At 54.6% G+C, this 22,013-nt stretch overlaps 25 non-coding genes across 25 annotated transcripts; all 25 read right to left on the bottom strand.

The window, feature by feature from the left end:
* Positions 1 to 419: 419 nt before the first annotated feature.
* On the bottom strand, positions 420 to 535 carry LOC138565757 (U5 spliceosomal RNA). Its single transcript, XR_011301583.1, has one exon. It is a non-coding gene; the product is annotated as a U5 spliceosomal RNA (small nuclear RNA).
* A 770-nt stretch (positions 536 to 1,305) lies between these two features.
* On the bottom strand, positions 1,306 to 1,421 carry LOC138565756 (U5 spliceosomal RNA). Its single transcript, XR_011301582.1, has one exon. It is a non-coding gene; the product is annotated as a U5 spliceosomal RNA (small nuclear RNA).
* Positions 1,422 to 2,197: 776 nt separating this feature from the next.
* LOC138565754 (U5 spliceosomal RNA) lies at positions 2,198 to 2,313 on the bottom strand. Its single transcript, XR_011301580.1, has one exon. It is a non-coding gene; the product is annotated as a U5 spliceosomal RNA (small nuclear RNA).
* A 776-nt stretch (positions 2,314 to 3,089) lies between these two features.
* LOC138565753 (U5 spliceosomal RNA) lies at positions 3,090 to 3,205 on the bottom strand. Its single transcript, XR_011301579.1, has one exon. It is a non-coding gene; the product is annotated as a U5 spliceosomal RNA (small nuclear RNA).
* A 776-nt stretch (positions 3,206 to 3,981) lies between these two features.
* On the bottom strand, positions 3,982 to 4,097 carry LOC138565752 (U5 spliceosomal RNA). The gene has a single exon (XR_011301578.1). It is a non-coding gene; the product is annotated as a U5 spliceosomal RNA (small nuclear RNA).
* A 776-nt stretch (positions 4,098 to 4,873) lies between these two features.
* On the bottom strand, positions 4,874 to 4,989 carry LOC138565751 (U5 spliceosomal RNA). Its single transcript, XR_011301577.1, has one exon. It is a non-coding gene; the product is annotated as a U5 spliceosomal RNA (small nuclear RNA).
* A 776-nt stretch (positions 4,990 to 5,765) lies between these two features.
* Positions 5,766 to 5,881, bottom strand: LOC138565750 (U5 spliceosomal RNA). Its single transcript, XR_011301576.1, has one exon. It is a non-coding gene; the product is annotated as a U5 spliceosomal RNA (small nuclear RNA).
* A 770-nt stretch (positions 5,882 to 6,651) lies between these two features.
* On the bottom strand, positions 6,652 to 6,767 carry LOC138565748 (U5 spliceosomal RNA). The gene has a single exon (XR_011301574.1). It is a non-coding gene; the product is annotated as a U5 spliceosomal RNA (small nuclear RNA).
* Positions 6,768 to 7,543: 776 nt separating this feature from the next.
* LOC138565747 (U5 spliceosomal RNA) lies at positions 7,544 to 7,659 on the bottom strand. The gene has a single exon (XR_011301573.1). It is a non-coding gene; the product is annotated as a U5 spliceosomal RNA (small nuclear RNA).
* A 776-nt stretch (positions 7,660 to 8,435) lies between these two features.
* On the bottom strand, positions 8,436 to 8,551 carry LOC138565746 (U5 spliceosomal RNA). Its single transcript, XR_011301572.1, has one exon. It is a non-coding gene; the product is annotated as a U5 spliceosomal RNA (small nuclear RNA).
* Positions 8,552 to 9,327: 776 nt separating this feature from the next.
* On the bottom strand, positions 9,328 to 9,443 carry LOC138565745 (U5 spliceosomal RNA). The gene has a single exon (XR_011301571.1). It is a non-coding gene; the product is annotated as a U5 spliceosomal RNA (small nuclear RNA).
* A 776-nt stretch (positions 9,444 to 10,219) lies between these two features.
* LOC138565744 (U5 spliceosomal RNA) lies at positions 10,220 to 10,335 on the bottom strand. Its single transcript, XR_011301570.1, has one exon. It is a non-coding gene; the product is annotated as a U5 spliceosomal RNA (small nuclear RNA).
* Positions 10,336 to 11,105: 770 nt separating this feature from the next.
* On the bottom strand, positions 11,106 to 11,221 carry LOC138565742 (U5 spliceosomal RNA). Its single transcript, XR_011301568.1, has one exon. It is a non-coding gene; the product is annotated as a U5 spliceosomal RNA (small nuclear RNA).
* Positions 11,222 to 11,991: 770 nt separating this feature from the next.
* LOC138565741 (U5 spliceosomal RNA) lies at positions 11,992 to 12,107 on the bottom strand. Its single transcript, XR_011301567.1, has one exon. It is a non-coding gene; the product is annotated as a U5 spliceosomal RNA (small nuclear RNA).
* Positions 12,108 to 12,897: 790 nt separating this feature from the next.
* LOC138565740 (U5 spliceosomal RNA) lies at positions 12,898 to 13,013 on the bottom strand. The gene has a single exon (XR_011301566.1). It is a non-coding gene; the product is annotated as a U5 spliceosomal RNA (small nuclear RNA).
* A 776-nt stretch (positions 13,014 to 13,789) lies between these two features.
* Positions 13,790 to 13,905, bottom strand: LOC138565739 (U5 spliceosomal RNA). The gene has a single exon (XR_011301565.1). It is a non-coding gene; the product is annotated as a U5 spliceosomal RNA (small nuclear RNA).
* Positions 13,906 to 14,681: 776 nt separating this feature from the next.
* On the bottom strand, positions 14,682 to 14,797 carry LOC138565738 (U5 spliceosomal RNA). Its single transcript, XR_011301564.1, has one exon. It is a non-coding gene; the product is annotated as a U5 spliceosomal RNA (small nuclear RNA).
* A 770-nt stretch (positions 14,798 to 15,567) lies between these two features.
* On the bottom strand, positions 15,568 to 15,683 carry LOC138565737 (U5 spliceosomal RNA). The gene has a single exon (XR_011301563.1). It is a non-coding gene; the product is annotated as a U5 spliceosomal RNA (small nuclear RNA).
* A 770-nt stretch (positions 15,684 to 16,453) lies between these two features.
* Positions 16,454 to 16,569, bottom strand: LOC138565736 (U5 spliceosomal RNA). The gene has a single exon (XR_011301562.1). It is a non-coding gene; the product is annotated as a U5 spliceosomal RNA (small nuclear RNA).
* Positions 16,570 to 17,359: 790 nt separating this feature from the next.
* On the bottom strand, positions 17,360 to 17,475 carry LOC138565735 (U5 spliceosomal RNA). The gene has a single exon (XR_011301561.1). It is a non-coding gene; the product is annotated as a U5 spliceosomal RNA (small nuclear RNA).
* A 776-nt stretch (positions 17,476 to 18,251) lies between these two features.
* Positions 18,252 to 18,367, bottom strand: LOC138565734 (U5 spliceosomal RNA). The gene has a single exon (XR_011301560.1). It is a non-coding gene; the product is annotated as a U5 spliceosomal RNA (small nuclear RNA).
* A 776-nt stretch (positions 18,368 to 19,143) lies between these two features.
* LOC138565733 (U5 spliceosomal RNA) lies at positions 19,144 to 19,259 on the bottom strand. The gene has a single exon (XR_011301559.1). It is a non-coding gene; the product is annotated as a U5 spliceosomal RNA (small nuclear RNA).
* Positions 19,260 to 20,029: 770 nt separating this feature from the next.
* LOC138565731 (U5 spliceosomal RNA) lies at positions 20,030 to 20,145 on the bottom strand. Its single transcript, XR_011301557.1, has one exon. It is a non-coding gene; the product is annotated as a U5 spliceosomal RNA (small nuclear RNA).
* Positions 20,146 to 20,915: 770 nt separating this feature from the next.
* LOC138565730 (U5 spliceosomal RNA) lies at positions 20,916 to 21,031 on the bottom strand. The gene has a single exon (XR_011301556.1). It is a non-coding gene; the product is annotated as a U5 spliceosomal RNA (small nuclear RNA).
* Positions 21,032 to 21,821: 790 nt separating this feature from the next.
* On the bottom strand, positions 21,822 to 21,937 carry LOC138565728 (U5 spliceosomal RNA). The gene has a single exon (XR_011301555.1). It is a non-coding gene; the product is annotated as a U5 spliceosomal RNA (small nuclear RNA).
* Positions 21,938 to 22,013: the final 76 nt, after the last annotated feature.

Below are 22,013 nucleotides of genomic sequence, written 5' to 3'. Positions count from 1 at the left end.
CCAGGATGTTGAAAAAGCAGCCCGCTCTCTCCTTTCTCAGGACACAGGGGTCATTTTCCGCCCTCACCCTGTCTTGCACGGGTGCTGGGCCTCCTGGGCTGCCAGCGGGCAAAGAACGGCGTTTGTCAGGCGTTCGTCAGCCGATCGGGGCCCGGGCCCAAACCCCTGCCCACTGGGGCCATATCCTCCTGGATGCTAGCTTGGAGCCAGCCTCTGCTGGCTCACCAGCAGGTGGCGACAGCAGCAAGCATTAGCTAAAGGCTCCCCCCTCTGGCTACCACTGCAAGGCATCAGCCTGGCTGTGCTGCGAGGACCCCTGCAAAGGCTGACTGACAGCTGGGGGGTGCAAGCCAACAGCTGAAAAGCAGGCTTTGCGCTTTCATTTGCTCTGTTTCTTTTTTTTTTTAACCAGCATAGGTAACCCTGCACTTGGCAGGGCTTCAAAAAATTGAGTGAAACTCTTTAATGTTCCTCTCCACGGAAATCTTTAGTAAAAGGCGAAAGATTTATTCGGTTTGAAGAGAAACCAGAGTATGCGCTCTGGTGGCCCCGACTGCGGCCGCAAAAAATGCAACACCTCACTAGCTCAGGGTGACTTAGTGAAGCAGTGCACACGATGACGCTTTTTGAGATGAAGCGAATGGAGAATGCTATCGGGCTCCGAACCCGTGGCAGAATGACTTTATTTGCAAGCAATCCCATCCAAAGTCATGAAACCTGGCAGGGGATTGTGGGTATGCAAATTTCTCCAGACCGCAGGCCATGTGACATTGGCCAAAAGGCAGGCAGAGTCTGCCTTTGCCTGAGGACTCCCCTCGTTTACATAAGGTCTAGGGCTTCTGGGAGGCAGGCGTGAGATTTTCTTTTGGGCCCCAGAGATGGGGCTCCTCCCCCAGGATGTTGAAGAAGCAGCCCGCTCTCTCCTTTCTCAGGACACAGGGGTCATTTTCCGCCCTCACCCTGTCTTGCACGGGTGCTGGGCCTCCTGGGCTGCCAGCGGGCAAAGAACGGCGTTTGTCAGGCGTTCGTCAGCCGATCGGGGCCCGGGCCCAAACCCCTGCCCACTGGGGCCATATCCTCCTGGATGCTAGCTTGCAGCCAGCCTCTGCTGGCTCACCAGCAGGTGGCGACAGCAGCAAGCATTAGCTAAAGGCTCCCCCCTCTGGCTACCACTGCAAGGCATCAGCCTGGCTGTGCTGCGAGGACCCCTGCAAAGGCTGACTGACAGCTGGGGGGTGCAAGCCAACAGCTGAAAAGCAGGCTTTGCGCTTTCATTTGCTCTGTTTCTTTTTAACCAGCATAGGTAACCCTGCACTTGGCAGGGCTTCAAAAAATTGAGTGAAACTCTTTAATGTTCCTCTCCACGGAAATCTTTAGTAAAAGGCGAAAGATTTATTCGGTTTGAAGAGAAACCAGAGTATGCGCTCTAGTGGCCCCGACTGCGGCCGCAAAAAATGCAACACCTCACTAGCTCAGGGTGACTTAGTGAAGCAGTGCACACGATGACGCTTTTTGAGATGAAGCGAATGGAGAATGCTATCGGGCTCCGAACCCGTGGCAGAATGACTTTATTTGCAAGCAATCCCATCCAAAGTCATGAAACCTGGCAGGGGATTGTGGGTATGCAAATTTCTCCAGACCGCAGGCCATGTGACATTGGCCAAAAGGCAGGCAGAGTCTGCCTTTGCCTGAGGACTCCCCTCGTTTACATAAGGTCTAGGGCTTCTGGGAGGCAGGCGTGAGATTTTCTTTTGGGCCCCAGAGATGGGGCTCCTCCCCCAGGATGTTGAAGAAGCAGCCCGCTCTCTCCTTTCTCAGGACACAGGGGTCATTTTCCGCCCTCACCCTGTCTTGCACGGGTGCTGGGCCTCCTGGGCTGCCAGCGGGCAAAGGACGGCGTTTGTCAGGCGTTCGTCAGCCGATCGGGGCCCGGGCCCAAACCCCTGCCCACTGGGGCCATATCCTCCTGGATGCTAGCTTGGAGCCAGCCTCTGCTGGCTCACCAGCAGGTGGCGACAGCGGCAAGCATTAGCTAAAGGCTCCCCCCTCTGGCTACCACTGCAAGGCATCAGCCTGGCTGTGCTGCGAGGACCCCTGCAAAGGCTGACTGACAGCTGGGGGGTGCAAGCCAACAGCTGAAAAGCAGGCTTTGCGCTTTCATTTGCTCTGTTTCTTTTTTTTTTTAACCAGCATAGGTAACCCTGCACTTGGCAGGGCTTCAAAAAATTGAGTGAAACTCTTTAATGTTCCTCTCCACGGAAATCTTTAGTAAAAGGCGAAAGATTTATTCGGTTTGAAGAGAAACCAGAGTATGCGCTCTAGTGGCCCCGACTGCGGCCGCAAAAAATGCAACACCTCACTAGCTCAGGGTGACTTAGTGAAGAGGTGCACACGATGACGCTTTTTGAGATGAAGCGAATGGAGAATGCTATCGGGCTCCGAACCCGTGGCAGAATGACTTTATTTGCAAGCAATCCCATCCAAAGTCATGAAACCTGGCAGGGGATTGTGGGTATGCAAATTTCTCCAGACCGCAGGCCATGTGACATTGGCCAAAAGGCAGGCAGAGTCTGCCTTTGCCTGAGGACTCCCCTCGTTTACATAAGGTCTAGGGCTTCTGGGAGGCAGGCGTGAGATTTTCTTTTGGGCCCCAGAGATGGGGCTCCTCCCCCAGGATGTTGAAGAAGCAGCCCGCTCTCTCCTTTCTCAGGACACAGGGATCATTTTCCGCCCTCACCCTGTCTTGCACGGGTGCTGGGCCTCCTGGGCTGCCAGCGGGCAAAGAACGGCGTTTGTCAGGCGTTCGTCAGCCGATCGGGGCCCGGGCCCAAACCCCTGCCCACTGGGGCCATATCCTCCTGGATGCTAGCTTGGAGCCAGCCTCTGCTGGCTCACCAGCAGGTGGCGACAGCAGCAAGCATTAGCTAAAGGCTCCCCCCTCTGGCTACCACTGCAAAGCATCAGCCTGGCTGTGCTGCGAGGACCCCTGCAAAGGCTGACTGACAGCTGGGGGGTGCAAGCCAACAGCTGAAAAGCAGGCTTTGCGCTTTCATTTGCTCTGTTTCTTTTTTTTTTTAACCAGCATAGGTAACCCTGCACTTGGCAGGGCTTCAAAAAATTGAGTGAAACTCTTTAATGTTCCTCTCCACGGAAATCTTTAGTAAAAGGCGAAAGATTTATTCGGTTTGAAGAGAAACCAGAGTATGCGCTCTAGTGGCCCCGACTGCGGCCGCAAAAAATGCAACACCTCACTAGCTCAGGGTGACTTAGTGAAGCAGTGCACACGATGACGCTTTTTGAGATGAAGCGAATGGAGAATGCTATCGGGCTCCGAACCCGTGGCAGAATGACTTTATTTGCAAGCAATCCCATCCAAAGTCATGAAACCTGGCAGGGGATTGTGGGTATGCAAATTTCTCCAGACCGCAGGCCATGTGACATTGGCCAAAAGGCAGGCAGAGTCTGCCTTTGCCTGAGGACTCCCCTCGTTTACATAAGGTCTAGGGCTTCTGGGAGGCAGGCGTGAGATTTTCTTTTGGGCCCCAGAGATGGGGCTCCTCCCCCAGGATGTTGAAAAAGCAGCCCGCTCTCTCCTTTCTCAGGACACAGGGGTCATTTTCCGCCCTCACCCTGTCTTGCACGGGTGCTGGGCCTCCTGGGCTGCCAGCGGGCAAAGGACGGCGTTTGTCAGGCGTTCGTCAGCCGATCGGGGCCCGGGCCCAAACCCCTGCCCACTGGGGCCATATCCTCCTGGATGCTAGCTTGGAGCCAGCCTCTGCTGGCTCACCAGCAGGTGGCGACAGCGGCAAGCATTAGCTAAAGGCTCCCCCCTCTGGCTACCACTGCAAGGCATCAGCCTGGCTGTGCTGCGAGGACCCCTGCAAAGGCTGACTGACAGCTGGGGGGTGCAAGCCAACAGCTGAAAAGCAGGCTTTGCGCTTTCATTTGCTCTGTTTCTTTTTTTTTTTAACCAGCATAGGTAACCCTGCACTTGGCAGGGCTTCAAAAAATTGAGTGAAACTCTTTAATGTTCCTCTCCACGGAAATCTTTAGTAAAAGGCGAAAGATTTATTCGGTTTGAAGAGAAACCAGAGTATGCGCTCTAGTGGCCCCGACTGCGGCCGCAAAAAATGCAACACCTCACTAGCTCAGGGTGACTTAGTGAAGCAGTGCACACGATGACGCTTTTTGAGATGAAGCGAATGGAGAATGCTATCGGGCTCCGAACCCGTGGCAGAATGACTTTATTTGCAAGCAATCCCATCCAAAGTCATGAAACCTGGCAGGGGATTGTGGGTATGCAAATTTCTCCAGACCGCAGGCCATGTGACATTGGCCAAAAGGCAGGCAGAGTCTGCCTTTGCCTGAGGACTCCCCTCGTTTACATAAGGTCTAGGGCTTCTGGGAGGCAGGCGTGAGATTTTCTTTTGGGCCCCAGAGATGGGGCTCCTCCCCCAGGATGTTGAAGAAGCAGCCCGCTCTCTCCTTTCTCAGGACACAGGGATCATTTTCCGCCCTCACCCTGTCTTGCACGGGTGCTGGGCCTCCTGGGCTGCCAGCGGGCAAAGAACGGCGTTTGTCAGGCGTTCGTCAGCCGATCGGGGCCCGGGCCCAAACCCCTGCCCACTGGGGCCATATCCTCCTGGATGCTAGCTTGGAGCCAGCCTCTGCTGGCTCACCAGCAGGTGGCGACAGCAGCAAGCATTAGCTAAAGGCTCCCCCCTCTGGCTACCACTGCAAAGCATCAGCCTGGCTGTGCTGCGAGGACCCCTGCAAAGGCTGACTGACAGCTGGGGGGTGCAAGCCAACAGCTGAAAAGCAGGCTTTGCGCTTTCATTTGCTCTGTTTCTTTTTTTTTTTAACCAGCATAGGTAACCCTGCACTTGGCAGGGCTTCAAAAAATTGAGTGAAACTCTTTAATGTTCCTCTCCACGGAAATCTTTAGTAAAAGGCGAAAGATTTATTCGGTTTGAAGAGAAACCAGAGTATGCGCTCTAGTGGCCCCGACTGCGGCCGCAAAAAATGCAACACCTCACTAGCTCAGGGTGACTTAGTGAAGCAGTGCACACGATGACGCTTTTTGAGATGAAGCGAATGGAGAATGCTATCGGGCTCCGAACCCGTGGCAGAATGACTTTATTTGCAAGCAATCCCATCCAAAGTCATGAAACCTGGCAGGGGATTGTGGGTATGCAAATTTCTCCAGACCGCAGGCCATGTGACATTGGCCAAAAGGCAGGCAGAGTCTGCCTTTGCCTGAGGACTCCCCTCGTTTACATAAGGTCTAGGGCTTCTGGGAGGCAGGCGTGAGATTTTCTTTTGGGCCCCAGAGATGGGGCTCCTCCCCCAGGATGTTGAAAAAGCAGCCCGCTCTCTCCTTTCTCAGGACACAGGGGTCATTTTCCGCCCTCACCCTGTCTTGCACGGGTGCTGGGCCTCCTGGGCTGCCAGCGGGCAAAGAACGGCGTTTGTCAGGCGTTCGTCAGCCGATCGGGGCCCGGGCCCAAACCCCTGCCCACTGGGGCCATATCCTCCTGGATGCTAGCTTGGAGCCAGCCTCTGCTGGCTCACCAGCAGGTGGCGACAGCAGCAAGCATTAGCTAAAGGCTCCCCCCTCTGGCTACCACTGCAAGGCATCAGCCTGGCTGTGCTGCGAGGACCCCTGCAAAGGCTGACTGACAGCTGGGGGGTGCAAGCCAACAGCTGAAAAGCAGGCTTTGCGCTTTCATTTGCTCTGTTTCTTTTTTTTTTTAACCAGCATAGGTAACCCTGCACTTGGCAGGGCTTCAAAAAATTGAGTGAAACTCTTTAATGTTCCTCTCCACGGAAATCTTTAGTAAAAGGCGAAAGATTTATTCGGTTTGAAGAGAAACCAGAGTATGCGCTCTGGTGGCCCCGACTGCGGCCGCAAAAAATGCAACACCTCACTAGCTCAGGGTGACTTAGTGAAGCAGTGCACACGATGACGCTTTTTGAGATGAAGCGAATGGAGAATGCTATCGGGCTCCGAACCCGTGGCAGAATGACTTTATTTGCAAGCAATCCCATCCAAAGTCATGAAACCTGGCAGGGGATTGTGGGTATGCAAATTTCTCCAGACCGCAGGCCATGTGACATTGGCCAAAAGGCAGGCAGAGTCTGCCTTTGCCTGAGGACTCCCCTCGTTTACATAAGGTCTAGGGCTTCTGGGAGGCAGGCGTGAGATTTTCTTTTGGGCCCCAGAGATGGGGCTCCTCCCCCAGGATGTTGAAGAAGCAGCCCGCTCTCTCCTTTCTCAGGACACAGGGGTCATTTTCCGCCCTCACCCTGTCTTGCACGGGTGCTGGGCCTCCTGGGCTGCCAGCGGGCAAAGAACGGCGTTTGTCAGGCGTTCGTCAGCCGATCGGGGCCCGGGCCCAAACCCCTGCCCACTGGGGCCATATCCTCCTGGATGCTAGCTTGCAGCCAGCCTCTGCTGGCTCACCAGCAGGTGGCGACAGCAGCAAGCATTAGCTAAAGGCTCCCCCCTCTGGCTACCACTGCAAGGCATCAGCCTGGCTGTGCTGCGAGGACCCCTGCAAAGGCTGACTGACAGCTGGGGGGTGCAAGCCAACAGCTGAAAAGCAGGCTTTGCGCTTTCATTTGCTCTGTTTCTTTTTAACCAGCATAGGTAACCCTGCACTTGGCAGGGCTTCAAAAAATTGAGTGAAACTCTTTAATGTTCCTCTCCACGGAAATCTTTAGTAAAAGGCGAAAGATTTATTCGGTTTGAAGAGAAACCAGAGTATGCGCTCTAGTGGCCCCGACTGCGGCCGCAAAAAATGCAACACCTCACTAGCTCAGGGTGACTTAGTGAAGAGGTGCACACGATGACGCTTTTTGAGATGAAGCGAATGGAGAATGCTATCGGGCTCCGAACCCGTGGCAGAATGACTTTATTTGCAAGCAATCCCATCCAAAGTCATGAAACCTGGCAGGGGATTGTGGGTATGCAAATTTCTCCAGACCGCAGGCCATGTGACATTGGCCAAAAGGCAGGCAGAGTCTGCCTTTGCCTGAGGACTCCCCTCGTTTACATAAGGTCTAGGGCTTCTGGGAGGCAGGCGTGAGATTTTCTTTTGGGCCCCAGAGATGGGGCTCCTCCCCCAGGATGTTGAAGAAGCAGCCCGCTCTCTCCTTTCTCAGGACACAGGGATCATTTTCCGCCCTCACCCTGTCTTGCACGGGTGCTGGGCCTCCTGGGCTGCCAGCGGGCAAAGAACGGCGTTTGTCAGGCGTTCGTCAGCCGATCGGGGCCCGGGCCCAAACCCCTGCCCACTGGGGCCATATCCTCCTGGATGCTAGCTTGGAGCCAGCCTCTGCTGGCTCACCAGCAGGTGGCGACAGCAGCAAGCATTAGCTAAAGGCTCCCCCCTCTGGCTACCACTGCAAAGCATCAGCCTGGCTGTGCTGCGAGGACCCCTGCAAAGGCTGACTGACAGCTGGGGGGTGCAAGCCAACAGCTGAAAAGCAGGCTTTGCGCTTTCATTTGCTCTGTTTCTTTTTTTTTTTAACCAGCATAGGTAACCCTGCACTTGGCAGGGCTTCAAAAAATTGAGTGAAACTCTTTAATGTTCCTCTCCACGGAAATCTTTAGTAAAAGGCGAAAGATTTATTCGGTTTGAAGAGAAACCAGAGTATGCGCTCTAGTGGCCCCGACTGCGGCCGCAAAAAATGCAACACCTCACTAGCTCAGGGTGACTTAGTGAAGCAGTGCACACGATGACGCTTTTTGAGATGAAGCGAATGGAGAATGCTATCGGGCTCCGAACCCGTGGCAGAATGACTTTATTTGCAAGCAATCCCATCCAAAGTCATGAAACCTGGCAGGGGATTGTGGGTATGCAAATTTCTCCAGACCGCAGGCCATGTGACATTGGCCAAAAGGCAGGCAGAGTCTGCCTTTGCCTGAGGACTCCCCTCGTTTACATAAGGTCTAGGGCTTCTGGGAGGCAGGCGTGAGATTTTCTTTTGGGCCCCAGAGATGGGGCTCCTCCCCCAGGATGTTGAAGAAGCAGCCCGCTCTCTCCTTTCTCAGGACACAGGGGTCATTTTCCGCCCTCACCCTGTCTTGCACGGGTGCTGGGCCTCCTGGGCTGCCAGCGGGCAAAGAACGGCGTTTGTCAGGCGTTCGTCAGCCGATCGGGGCCCGGGCCCAAACCCCTGCCCACTGGGGCCATATCCTCCTGGATGCTAGCTTGCAGCCAGCCTCTGCTGGCTCACCAGCAGGTGGCGACAGCAGCAAGCATTAGCTAAAGGCTCCCCCCTCTGGCTACCACTGCAAGGCATCAGCCTGGCTGTGCTGCGAGGACCCCTGCAAAGGCTGACTGACAGCTGGGGGGTGCAAGCCAACAGCTGAAAAGCAGGCTTTGCGCTTTCATTTGCTCTGTTTCTTTTTTTTTTTAACCAGCATAGGTAACCCTGCACTTGGCAGGGCTTCAAAAAATTGAGTGAAACTCTTTAATGTTCCTCTCCACGGAAATCTTTAGTAAAAGGCGAAAGATTTATTCGGTTTGAAGAGAAACCAGAGTATGCGCTCTGGTGGCCCCGACTGCGGCCGCAAAAAATGCAACACCTCACTAGCTCAGGGTGACTTAGTGAAGCAGTGCACACGATGACGCTTTTTGAGATGAAGCGAATGGAGAATGCTATCGGGCTCCGAACCCGTGGCAGAATGACTTTATTTGCAAGCAATCCCATCCAAAGTCATGAAACCTGGCAGGGGATTGTGGGTATGCAAATTTCTCCAGACCGCAGGCCATGTGACATTGGCCAAAAGGCAGGCAGAGTCTGCCTTTGCCTGAGGACTCCCCTCGTTTACATAAGGTCTAGGGCTTCTGGGAGGCAGGCGTGAGATTTTCTTTTGGGCCCCAGAGATGGGGCTCCTCCCCCAGGATGTTGAAGAAGCAGCCCGCTCTCTCCTTTCTCAGGACACAGGGGTCATTTTCCGCCCTCACCCTGTCTTGCACGGGTGCTGGGCCTCCTGGGCTGCCAGCGGGCAAAGAACGGCGTTTGTCAGGCGTTCGTCAGCCGATCGGGGCCCGGGCCCAAACCCCTGCCCACTGGGGCCATATCCTCCTGGATGCTAGCTTGCAGCCAGCCTCTGCTGGCTCACCAGCAGGTGGCGACAGCAGCAAGCATTAGCTAAAGGCTCCCCCCTCTGGCTACCACTGCAAGGCATCAGCCTGGCTGTGCTGCGAGGACCCCTGCAAAGGCTGACTGACAGCTGGGGGGTGCAAGCCAACAGCTGAAAAGCAGGCTTTGCGCTTTCATTTGCTCTGTTTCTTTTTTTTTTTAACCAGCATAGGTAACCCTGCACTTGGCAGGGCTTCAAAAAATTGAGTGAAACTCTTTAATGTTCCTCTCCACGGAAATCTTTAGTAAAAGGCGAAAGATTTATTCGGTTTGAAGAGAAACCAGAGTATGCGCTCTAGTGGCCCCGACTGCGGCCGCAAAAAATGCAACACCTCACTAGCTCAGGGTGACTTAGTGAAGCAGTGCACACGATGACGCTTTTTGAGATGAAGCGAATGGAGAATGCTATCGGGCTCCGAACCCGTGGCAGAATGACTTTATTTGCAAGCAATCCCATCCAAAGTCATGAAACCTGGCAGGGGATTGTGGGTATGCAAATTTCTCCAGACCGCAGGCCATGTGACATTGGCCAAAAGGCAGGCAGAGTCTGCCTTTGCCTGAGGACTCCCCTCGTTTACATAAGGTCTAGGGCTTCTGGGAGGCAGGCGTGAGATTTTCTTTTGGGCCCCAGAGATGGGGCTCCTCCCCCAGGATGTTGAAAAAGCAGCCCGCTCTCTCCTTTCTCAGGACACAGGGGTCATTTTCCGCCCTCACCCTGTCTTGCACGGGTGCTGGGCCTCCTGGGCTGCCAGCGGGCAAAGAACGGCGTTTGTCAGGCGTTCGTCAGCCGATCGGGGCCCGGGCCCAAACCCCTGCCCACTGGGGCCATATCCTCCTGGATGCTAGCTTGGAGCCAGCCTCTGCTGGCTCACCAGCAGGTGGCGACAGCAGCAAGCATTAGCTAAAGGCTCCCCCCTCTGGCTACCACTGCAAGGCATCAGCCTGGCTGTGCTGCGAGGACCCCTGCAAAGGCTGACTGACAGCTGGGGGGTGCAAGCCAACAGCTGAAAAGCAGGCTTTGCGCTTTCATTTGCTCTGTTTCTTTTTTTTTTTAACCAGCATAGGTAACCCTGCACTTGGCAGGGCTTCAAAAAATTGAGTGAAACTCTTTAATGTTCCTCTCCACGGAAATCTTTAGTAAAAGGCGAAAGATTTATTCGGTTTGAAGAGAAACCAGAGTATGCGCTCTGGTGGCCCCGACTGCGGCCGCAAAAAATGCAACACCTCACTAGCTCAGGGTGACTTAGTGAAGCAGTGCACACGATGACGCTTTTTGAGATGAAGCGAATGGAGAATGCTATCGGGCTCCGAACCCGTGGCAGAATGACTTTATTTGCAAGCAATCCCATCCAAAGTCATGAAACCTGGCAGGGGATTGTGGGTATGCAAATTTCTCCAGACCGCAGGCCATGTGACATTGGCCAAAAGGCAGGCAGAGTCTGCCTTTGCCTGAGGACTCCCCTCGTTTACATAAGGTCTAGGGCTTCTGGGAGGCAGGCGTGAGATTTTCTTTTGGGCCCCAGAGATGGGGCTCCTCCCCCAGGATGTTGAAGAAGCAGCCCGCTCTCTCCTTTCTCAGGACACAGGGGTCATTTTCCGCCCTCACCCTGTCTTGCACGGGTGCTGGGCCTCCTGGGCTGCCAGCGGGCAAAGAACGGCGTTTGTCAGGCGTTCGTCAGCCGATCGGGGCCCGGGCCCAAACCCCTGCCCACTGGGGCCATATCCTCCTGGATGCTAGCTTGCAGCCAGCCTCTGCTGGCTCACCAGCAGGTGGCGACAGCAGCAAGCATTAGCTAAAGGCTCCCCCCTCTGGCTACCACTGCAAGGCATCAGCCTGGCTGTGCTGCGAGGACCCCTGCAAAGGCTGACTGACAGCTGGGGGGTGCAAGCCAACAGCTGAAAAGCAGGCTTTGCGCTTTCATTTGCTCTGTTTCTTTTTAACCAGCATAGGTAACCCTGCACTTGGCAGGGCTTCAAAAAATTGAGTGAAACTCTTTAATGTTCCTCTCCACGGAAATCTTTAGTAAAAGGCGAAAGATTTATTCGGTTTGAAGAGAAACCAGAGTATGCGCTCTAGTGGCCCCGACTGCGGCCGCAAAAAATGCAACACCTCACTAGCTCAGGGTGACTTAGTGAAGCAGTGCACACGATGACGCTTTTTGAGATGAAGCGAATGGAGAATGCTATCGGGCTCCGAACCCGTGGCAGAATGACTTTATTTGCAAGCAATCCCATCCAAAGTCATGAAACCTGGCAGGGGATTGTGGGTATGCAAATTTCTCCAGACCGCAGGCCATGTGACATTGGCCAAAAGGCAGGCAGAGTCTGCCTTTGCCTGAGGACTCCCCTCGTTTACATAAGGTCTAGGGCTTCTGGGAGGCAGGCGTGAGATTTTCTTTTGGGCCCCAGAGATGGGGCTCCTCCCCCAGGATGTTGAAGAAGCAGCCCGCTCTCTCCTTTCTCAGGACACAGGGGTCATTTTCCGCCCTCACCCTGTCTTGCACGGGTGCTGGGCCTCCTGGGCTGCCAGCGGGCAAAGGACGGCGTTTGTCAGGCGTTCGTCAGCCGATCGGGGCCCGGGCCCAAACCCCTGCCCACTGGGGCCATATCCTCCTGGATGCTAGCTTGGAGCCAGCCTCTGCTGGCTCACCAGCAGGTGGCGACAGCGGCAAGCATTAGCTAAAGGCTCCCCCCTCTGGCTACCACTGCAAGGCATCAGCCTGGCTGTGCTGCGAGGACCCCTGCAAAGGCTGACTGACAGCTGGGGGGTGCAAGCCAACAGCTGAAAAGCAGGCTTTGCGCTTTCATTTGCTCTGTTTCTTTTTAACCAGCATAGGTAACCCTGCACTTGGCAGGGCTTCAAAAAATTGAGTGAAACTCTTTAATGTTCCTCTCCACGGAAATCTTTAGTAAAAGGCGAAAGATTTATTCGGTTTGAAGAGAAACCAGAGTATGCGCTCTAGTGGCCCCGACTGCGGCCGCAAAAAATGCAACACCTCACTAGCTCAGGGTGACTTAGTGAAGCAGTGCACACGATGACGCTTTTTGAGATGAAGCGAATGGAGAATGCTATCGGGCTCCGAACCCGTGGCAGAATGACTTTATTTGCAAGCAATCCCATCCAAAGTCATGAAACCTGGCAGGGGATTGTGGGTATGCAAATTTCTCCAGACCGCAGGCCATGTGACATTGGCCAAAAGGCAGGCAGAGTCTGCCTTTGCCTGAGGACTCCCCTCGTTTACATAAGGTCTAGGGCTTCTGGGAGGCAGGCGTGAGATTTTCTTTTGGGCCCCAGAGATGGGGCTCCTCCCCCAGGATGTTGAAAAAGCAGCCCGCTCTCTCCTTTCTCAGGACACAGGGGTCATTTTCCGCCCTCACCCTGTCTTGCACGGGTGCTGGGCCTCCTGGGCTGCCAGGTTCTTTTGCCCGCCGGGCAAAGGACGGCGTTTGTCAGGCGTTCGTCAACCGATCGGGGCCCGGGCCCAAACCCCTGCCCACTGGGGCCATATCCTCCTGGATGCTAGCTTGCAGCCAGCCTCTGCTGGCTCACCAGCAGGTGGCGACAGCAGCAAGCATTAGCTAAAGGCTCCCCCCTCTGGCTACCACTGCAAGGCATCAGCCTGGCTGTGCTGCGAGGACCCCTGCAAAGGCTGACTGACAGCTGGGGGGTGCAAGCCAACAGCTGAAAAGCAGGCTTTGCGCTTTCATTTGCTCTGTTTCTTTTTTTTTTTAACCAGCATAGGTAACCCTGCACTTGGCAGGGCTTCAAAAAATTGAGTGAAACTCTTTAATGTTCCTCTCCACGGAAATCTTTAGTAAAAGGCGAAAGATTTATTCGGTTTGAAGAGAAACCAGAGTATGCGCTCTAGTGGCCCCGACTGCGGCCGCAAAAAATGCAACACCTCACTAGCTCAGGGTGACTTAGTGAAGCAGTGCACACGATGACGCTTTTTGAGATGAAGCGAATGGAGAATGCTATCGGGCTCCGAACCCGTGGCAGAATGACTTTATTTGCAAGCAATCCCATCCAAAGTCATGAAACCTGGCAGGGGATTGTGGGTATGCAAATTTCTCCAGACCGCAGGCCATGTGACATTGGCCAAAAGGTAGGCAGAGTCTGCCTTTGCCTGAGGACTCCCCTCGTTTACATAAGGTCTAGGGCTTCTGGGAGGCAGGCGTGAGATTTTCTTTTGGGCCCCAGAGATGGGGCTCCTCCCCCAGGATGTTGAAGAAGCAGCCCGCTCTCTCCTTTCTCAGGACACAGGGATCATTTTCCGCCCTCACCCTGTCTTGCACGGGTGCTGGGCCTCCTGGGCTGCCAGCGGGCAAAGAACGGCGTTTGTCAGGCGTTCGTCAGCCGATCGGGGCCCGGGCCCAAACCCCTGCCCACTGGGGCCATATCCTCCTGGATGCTAGCTTGGAGCCAGCCTCTGCTGGCTCACCAGCAGGTGGCGACAGCAGCAAGCATTAGCTAAAGGCTCCCCCCTCTGGCTACCACTGCAAGGCATCAGCCTGGCTGTGCTGCGAGGACCCCTGCAAAGGCTGACTGACAGCTGGGGGGTGCAAGCCAACAGCTGAAAAGCAGGCTTTGCGCTTTCATTTGCTCTGTTTCTTTTTTTTTTTAACCAGCATAGGTAACCCTGCACTTGGCAGGGCTTCAAAAAATTGAGTGAAACTCTTTAATGTTCCTCTCCACGGAAATCTTTAGTAAAAGGCGAAAGATTTATTCGGTTTGAAGAGAAACCAGAGTATGCACTCTAGTGGCCCCGACTGCGGCCGCAAAAAATGCAACACCTCACTAGCTCAGGGTGACTTAGTGAAGCAGTGCACACGATGACGCTTTTTGAGATGAAGCGAATGGAGAATGCTATCGGGCTCCGAACCCGTGGCAGAATGACTTTATTTGCAAGCAATCCCATCCAAAGTCATGAAACCTGGCAGGGGATTGTGGGTATGCAAATTTCTCCAGACCGCAGGCCATGTGACATTGGCCAAAAGGCAGGCAGAGTCTGCCTTTGCCTGAGGACTCCCCTCGTTTACATAAGGTCTAGGGCTTCTGGGAGGCAGGCGTGAGATTTTCTTTTGGGCCCCAGAGATGGGGCTCCTCCCCCAGGATGTTGAAGAAGCAGCCCGCTCTCTCCTTTCTCAGGACACAGGGGTCATTTTCCGCCCTCACCCTGTCTTGCACGGGTGCTGGGCCTCCTGGGCTGCCAGCGGGCAAAGAACGGCGTTTGTCAGGCGTTCGTCAGCCGATCGGGGCCCGGGCCCAAACCCCTGCCCACTGGGGCCATATCCTCCTGGATGCTAGCTTGGAGCCAGCCTCTGCTGGCTCACCAGCAGGTGGCGACAGCAGCAAGCATTAGCTAAAGGCTCCCCCCTCTGGCTACCACTGCAAGGCATCAGCCTGGCTGTGCTGCGAGGACCCCTGCAAAGGCTGACTGACAGCTGGGGGGTGCAAGCCAACAGCTGAAAAGCAGGCTTTGCGCTTTCATTTGCTCTGTTTCTTTTTTTTTTTAACCAGCATAGGTAACCCTGCACTTGGCAGGGCTTCAAAAAATTGAGTGAAACTCTTTAATGTTCCTCTCCACGGAAATCTTTAGTAAAAGGCGAAAGATTTATTCGGTTTGAAGAGAAACCAGAGTATGCGCTCTGGTGGCCCCGACTGCGGCCGCAAAAAATGCAACACCTCACTAGCTCAGGGTGACTTAGTGAAGCAGTGCACACGATGACGCTTTTTGAGATGAAGCGAATGGAGAATGCTATCGGGCTCCGAACCCGTGGCAGAATGACTTTATTTGCAAGCAATCCCATCCAAAGTCATGAAACCTGGCAGGGGATTGTGGGTATGCAAATTTCTCCAGACCGCAGGCCATGTGACATTGGCCAAAAGGCAGGCAGAGTCTGCCTTTGCCTGAGGACTCCCCTCGTTTACATAAGGTCTAGGGCTTCTGGGAGGCAGGCGTGAGATTTTCTTTTGGGCCCCAGAGATGGGGCTCCTCCCCCAGGATGTTGAAGAAGCAGCCCGCTCTCTCCTTTCTCAGGACACAGGGGTCATTTTCCGCCCTCACCCTGTCTTGCACGGGTGCTGGGCCTCCTGGGCTGCCAGCGGGCAAAGAACGGCGTTTGTCAGGCGTTCGTCAGCCGATCGGGGCCCGGGCCCAAACCCCTGCCCACTGGGGCCATATCCTCCTGGATGCTAGCTTGCAGCCAGCCTCTGCTGGCTCACCAGCAGGTGGCGACAGCAGCAAGCATTAGCTAAAGGCTCCCCCCTCTGGCTACCACTGCAAGGCATCAGCCTGGCTGTGCTGCGAGGACCCCTGCAAAGGCTGACTGACAGCTGGGGGGTGCAAGCCAACAGCTGAAAAGCAGGCTTTGCGCTTTCATTTGCTCTGTTTCTTTTTAACCAGCATAGGTAACCCTGCACTTGGCAGGGCTTCAAAAAATTGAGTGAAACTCTTTAATGTTCCTCTCCACGGAAATCTTTAGTAAAAGGCGAAAGATTTATTCGGTTTGAAGAGAAACCAGAGTATGCGCTCTAGTGGCCCCGACTGCGGCCGCAAAAAATGCAACACCTCACTAGCTCAGGGTGACTTAGTGAAGCAGTGCACACGATGACGCTTTTTGAGATGAAGCGAATGGAGAATGCTATCGGGCTCCGAACCCGTGGCAGAATGACTTTATTTGCAAGCAATCCCATCCAAAGTCATGAAACCTGGCAGGGGATTGTGGGTATGCAAATTTCTCCAGACCGCAGGCCATGTGACATTGGCCAAAAGGCAGGCAGAGTCTGCCTTTGCCTGAGGACTCCCCTCGTTTACATAAGGTCTAGGGCTTCTGGGAGGCAGGCGTGAGATTTTCTTTTGGGCCCCAGAGATGGGGCTCCTCCCCCAGGATGTTGAAGAAGCAGCCCGCTCTCTCCTTTCTCAGGACACAGGGGTCATTTTCCGCCCTCACCCTGTCTTGCACGGGTGCTGGGCCTCCTGGGCTGCCAGCGGGCAAAGGACGGCGTTTGTCAGGCGTTCGTCAGCCGATCGGGGCCCGGGCCCAAACCCCTGCCCACTGGGGCCATATCCTCCTGGATGCTAGCTTGGAGCCAGCCTCTGCTGGCTCACCAGCAGGTGGCGACAGCGGCAAGCATTAGCTAAAGGCTCCCCCCTCTGGCTACCACTGCAAGGCATCAGCCTGGCTGTGCTGCGAGGACCCCTGCAAAGGCTGACTGACAGCTGGGGGGTGCAAGCCAACAGCTGAAAAGCAGGCTTTGCGCTTTCATTTGCTCTGTTTCTTTTTAACCAGCATAGGTAACCCTGCACTTGGCAGGGCTTCAAAAAATTGAGTGAAACTCTTTAATGTTCCTCTCCACGGAAATCTTTAGTAAAAGGCGAAAGATTTATTCGGTTTGAAGAGAAACCAGAGTATGCGCTCTAGTGGCCCCGACTGCGGCCGCAAAAAATGCAACACCTCACTAGCTCAGGGTGACTTAGTGAAGCAGTGCACACGATGACGCTTTTTGAGATGAAGCGAATGGAGAATGCTATCGGGCTCCGAACCCGTGGCAGAATGACTTTATTTGCAAGCAATCCCATCCAAAGTCATGAAACCTGGCAGGGGATTGTGGGTATGCAAATTTCTCCAGACCGCAGGCCATGTGACATTGGCCAAAAGGCAGGCAGAGTCTGCCTTTGCCTGAGGACTCCCCTCGTTTACATAAGGTCTAGGGCTTCTGGGAGGCAGGCGTGAGATTTTCTTTTGGGCCCCAGAGATGGGGCTCCTCCCCCAGGATGTTGAAAAAGCAGCCCGCTCTCTCCTTTCTCAGGACACAGGGGTCATTTTCCGCCCTCACCCTGTCTTGCACGGGTGCTGGGCCTCCTGGGCTGCCAGGTTCTTTTGCCCGCCGGGCAAAGGACGGCGTTTGTCAGGCGTTCGTCAACCGATCGGGGCCCGGGCCCAAACCCCTGCCCACTGGGGCCATATCCTCCTGGATGCTAGCTTGCAGCCAGCCTCTGCTGGCTCACCAGCAGGTGGCGACAGCAGCAAGCATTAGCTAAAGGCTCCCCCCTCTGGCTACCACTGCAAGGCATCAGCCTGGCTGTGCTGCGAGGACCCCTGCAAAGGCTGACTGACAGCTGGGGGGTGCAAGCCAACAGCTGAAAAGCAGGCTTTGCGCTTTCATTTGCTCTGTTTCTTTTTTTTTTTAACCAGCATAGGTAACCCTGCACTTGGCAGGGCTTCAAAAAATTGAGTGAAACTCTTTAATGTTCCTCTCCACGGAAATCTTTAGTAAAAGGCGAAAGATTTATTCGGTTTGAAGAGAAACCAGAGTATGCGCTCTAGTGGCCCCGACTGCGGCCGCAAAAAATGCAACACCTCACTAGCTCAGGGTGACTTAGTGAAGCAGTGCACACGATGACGCTTTTTGAGATGAAGCGAATGGAGAATGCTATCGGGCTCCGAACCCGTGGCAGAATGACTTTATTTGCAAGCAATCCCATCCAAAGTCATGAAACCTGGCAGGGGATTGTGGGTATGCAAATTTCTCCAGACCGCAGGCCATGTGACATTGGCCAAAAGGTAGGCAGAGTCTGCCTTTGCCTGAGGACTCCCCTCGTTTACATAAGGTCTAGGGCTTCTGGGAGGCAGGCGTGAGATTTTCTTTTGGGCCCCAGAGATGGGGCTCCTCCCCCAGGATGTTGAAGAAGCAGCCCGCTCTCTCCTTTCTCAGGACACAGGGATCATTTTCCGCCCTCACCCTGTCTTGCACGGGTGCTGGGCCTCCTGGGCTGCCAGCGGGCAAAGAACGGCGTTTGTCAGGCGTTCGTCAGCCGATCGGGGCCCGGGCCCAAACCCCTGCCCACTGGGGCCATATCCTCCTGGATGCTAGCTTGGAGCCAGCCTCTGCTGGCTCACCAGCAGGTGGCGACAGCAGCAAGCATTAGCTAAAGGCTCCCCCCTCTGGCTACCACTGCAAGGCATCAGCCTGGCTGTGCTGCGAGGACCCCTGCAAAGGCTGACTGACAGCTGGGGGGTGCAAGCCAACAGCTGAAAAGCAGGCTTTGCGCTTTCATTTGCTCTGTTTCTTTTTTTTTTTAACCAGCATAGGTAACCCTGCACTTGGCAGGGCTTCAAAAAATTGAGTGAAACTCTTTAATGTTCCTCTCCACGGAAATCTTTAGTAAAAGGCGAAAGATTTATTCGGTTTGAAGAGAAACCAGAGTATGCACTCTAGTGGCCCCGACTGCGGCCGCAAAAAATGCAACACCTCACTAGCTCAGGGTGACTTAGTGAAGCAGTGCACACGATGACGCTTTTTGAGATGAAGCGAATGGAGAATGCTATCGGGCTCCGAACCCGTGGCAGAATGACTTTATTTGCAAGCAATCCCATCCAAAGTCATGAAACCTGGCAGGGGATTGTGGGTATGCAAATTTCTCCAGACCGCAGGCCATGTGACATTGGCCAAAAGGCAGGCAGAGTCTGCCTTTGCCTGAGGACTCCCCTCGTTTACATAAGGTCTAGGGCTTCTGGGAGGCAGGCGTGAGATTTTCTTTTGGGCCCCAGAGATGGGGCTCCTCCCCCAGGATGTTGAAGAAGCAGCCCGCTCTCTCCTTTCTCAGGACACAGGGGTCATTTTCCGCCCTCACCCTGTCTTGCACGGGTGCTGGGCCTCCTGGGCTGCCAGCGGGCAAAGAACGGCGTTTGTCAGGCGTTCGTCAGCCGATCGGGGCCCGGGCCCAAACCCCTGCCCACTGGGGCCATATCCTCCTGGATGCTAGCTTGGAGCCAGCCTCTGCTGGCTCACCAGCAGGTGGCGACAGCAGCAAGCATTAGCTAAAGGCTCCCCCCTCTGGCTACCACTGCAAGGCATCAGCCTGGCTGTGCTGCGAGGACCCCTGCAAAGGCTGACTGACAGCTGGGGGGTGCAAGCCAACAGCTGAAAAGCAGGCTTTGCGCTTTCATTTGCTCTGTTTCTTTTTTTTTTTAACCAGCATAGGTAACCCTGCACTTGGCAGGGCTTCAAAAAATTGAGTGAAACTCTTTAATGTTCCTCTCCACGGAAATCTTTAGTAAAAGGCGAAAGATTTATTCGGTTTGAAGAGAAACCAGAGTATGCGCTCTGGTGGCCCCGACTGCGGCCGCAAAAAATGCAACACCTCACTAGCTCAGGGTGACTTAGTGAAGCAGTGCACACGATGACGCTTTTTGAGATGAAGCGAATGGAGAATGCTATCGGGCTCCGAACCCGTGGCAGAATGACTTTATTTGCAAGCAATCCCATCCAAAGTCATGAAACCTGGCAGGGGATTGTGGGTATGCAAATTTCTCCAGACCGCAGGCCATGTGACATTGGCCAAAAGGCAGGCAGAGTCTGCCTTTGCCTGAGGACTCCCCTCGTTTACATAAGGTCTAGGGCTTCTGGGAGGCAGGCGTGAGATTTTCTTTTGGGCCCCAGAGATGGGGCTCCTCCCCCAGGATGTTGAAGAAGCAGCCCGCTCTCTCCTTTCTCAGGACACAGGGGTCATTTTCCGCCCTCACCCTGTCTTGCACGGGTGCTGGGCCTCCTGGGCTGCCAGCGGGCAAAGAACGGCGTTTGTCAGGCGTTCGTCAGCCGATCGGGGCCCGGGCCCAAACCCCTGCCCACTGGGGCCATATCCTCCTGGATGCTAGCTTGCAGCCAGCCTCTGCTGGCTCACCAGCAGGTGGCGACAGCAGCAAGCATTAGCTAAAGGCTCCCCCCTCTGGCTACCACTGCAAGGCATCAGCCTGGCTGTGCTGCGAGGACCCCTGCAAAGGCTGACTGACAGCTGGGGGGTGCAAGCCAACAGCTGAAAAGCAGGCTTTGCGCTTTCATTTGCTCTGTTTCTTTTTAACCAGCATAGGTAACCCTGCACTTGGCAGGGCTTCAAAAAATTGAGTGAAACTCTTTAATGTTCCTCTCCACGGAAATCTTTAGTAAAAGGCGAAAGATTTATTCGGTTTGAAGAGAAACCAGAGTATGCGCTCTAGTGGCCCCGACTGCGGCCGCAAAAAATGCAACACCTCACTAGCTCAGGGTGACTTAGTGAAGCAGTGCACACGATGACGCTTTTTGAGATGAAGCGAATGGAGAATGCTATCGGGCTCCGAACCCGTGGCAGAATGACTTTATTTGCAAGCAATCCCATCCAAAGTCATGAAACCTGGCAGGGGATTGTGGGTATGCAAATTTCTCCAGACCGCAGGCCATGTGACATTGGCCAAAAGGCAGGCAGAGTCTGCCTTTGCCTGAGGACTCCCCTCGTTTACATAAGGTCTAGGGCTTCTGGGAGGCAGGCGTGAGATTTTCTTTTGGGCCCCAGAGATGGGGCTCCTCCCCCAGGATGTTGAAGAAGCAGCCCGCTCTCTCCTTTCTCAGGACACAGGGGTCATTTTCCGCCCTCACCCTGTCTTGCACGGGTGCTGGGCCTCCTGGGCTGCCAGCGGGCAAAGGACGGCGTTTGTCAGGCGTTCGTCAGCCGATCGGGGCCCGGGCCCAAACCCCTGCCCACTGGGGCCATATCCTCCTGGATGCTAGCTTGGAGCCAGCCTCTGCTGGCTCACCAGCAGGTGGCGACAGCGGCAAGCATTAGCTAAAGGCTCCCCCCTCTGGCTACCACTGCAAGGCATCAGCCTGGCTGTGCTGCGAGGACCCCTGCAAAGGCTGACTGACAGCTGGGGGGTGCAAGCCAACAGCTGAAAAGCAGGCTTTGCGCTTTCATTTGCTCTGTTTCTTTTTAACCAGCATAGGTAACCCTGCACTTGGCAGGGCTTCAAAAAATTGAGTGAAACTCTTTAATGTTCCTCTCCACGGAAATCTTTAGTAAAAGGCGAAAGATTTATTCGGTTTGAAGAGAAACCAGAGTATGCGCTCTAGTGGCCCCGACTGCGGCCGCAAAAAATGCAACACCTCACTAGCTCAGGGTGACTTAGTGAAGCAGTGCACACGATGACGCTTTTTGAGATGAAGCGAATGGAGAATGCTATCGGGCTCCGAACCCGTGGCAGAATGACTTTATTTGCAAGCAATCCCATCCAAAGTCATGAAACCTGGCAGGGGATTGTGGGTATGCAAATTTCTCCAGACCGCAGGCCATGTGACATTGGCCAAAAGGCAGGCAGAGTCTGCCTTTGCCTGAGGACTCCCCTCGTTTACATAAGGTCTAGGGCTTCTGGGAGGCAGGCGTGAGATTTTCTTTTGGGCCCCAGAGATGGGGCTCCTCCCCCAGGATGTTGAAAAAGCAGCCCGCTCTCTCCTTTCTCAGGACGCAGGGGTCATTTTCCGCCCTCACCCTGTCTTGCACGGGTGCTGGGCCTCCTGGGCTGCCAGGTTCTTTTGCCCGCCGGGCAAAGGACGGCGTTTGTCAGGCGTTCGTCAACCGATCGGGGCCCGGGCCCAAACCCCTGCCCACTGGGGCCATATCCTCCTGGATGCTAGCTTGCAGCCAGCCTCTGCTGGCTCACCAGCAGGTGGCGACAGCAGCAAGCATTAGCTAAAGGCTCCCCCCTCTGGCTACCACTGCAAGGCATCAGCCTGGCTGTGCTGCGAGGACCCCTGCAAAGGCTGACTGACAGCTGGGGGGTGCAAGCCAACAGCTGAAAAGCAGGCTTTGCGCTTTCATTTGCTCTGTTTCTTTTTTTTTTTAACCAGCATAGGTAACCCTGCACTTGGCAGGGCTTCAAAAAATTGAGTGAAACTCTTTAATGTTCCTCTCCACGGAAATCTTTAGTAAAAGGCGAAAGATTTATTCGGTTTGAAGAGAAACCAGAGTATGCACTCTAGTGGCCCCGACTGCGGCCGCAAAAAATGCAACACCTCACTAGCTCAGGGTGACTTAGTGAAGCAGTGC

The sequence above is a fragment of the Ambystoma mexicanum genome, chromosome 1q (genome assembly GCF_040938575.1).
Source record: "Ambystoma mexicanum isolate Mex_15411 chromosome 1q, UKY_AmexF1_1, whole genome shotgun sequence".
NCBI classification, from domain to species: domain Eukaryota; kingdom Metazoa; phylum Chordata; class Amphibia; order Caudata; family Ambystomatidae; genus Ambystoma; species Ambystoma mexicanum.
The sequence above is the reverse complement of the archived record's forward strand: the minus strand, read 5'-3'. Positions and strand labels throughout refer to the sequence as shown.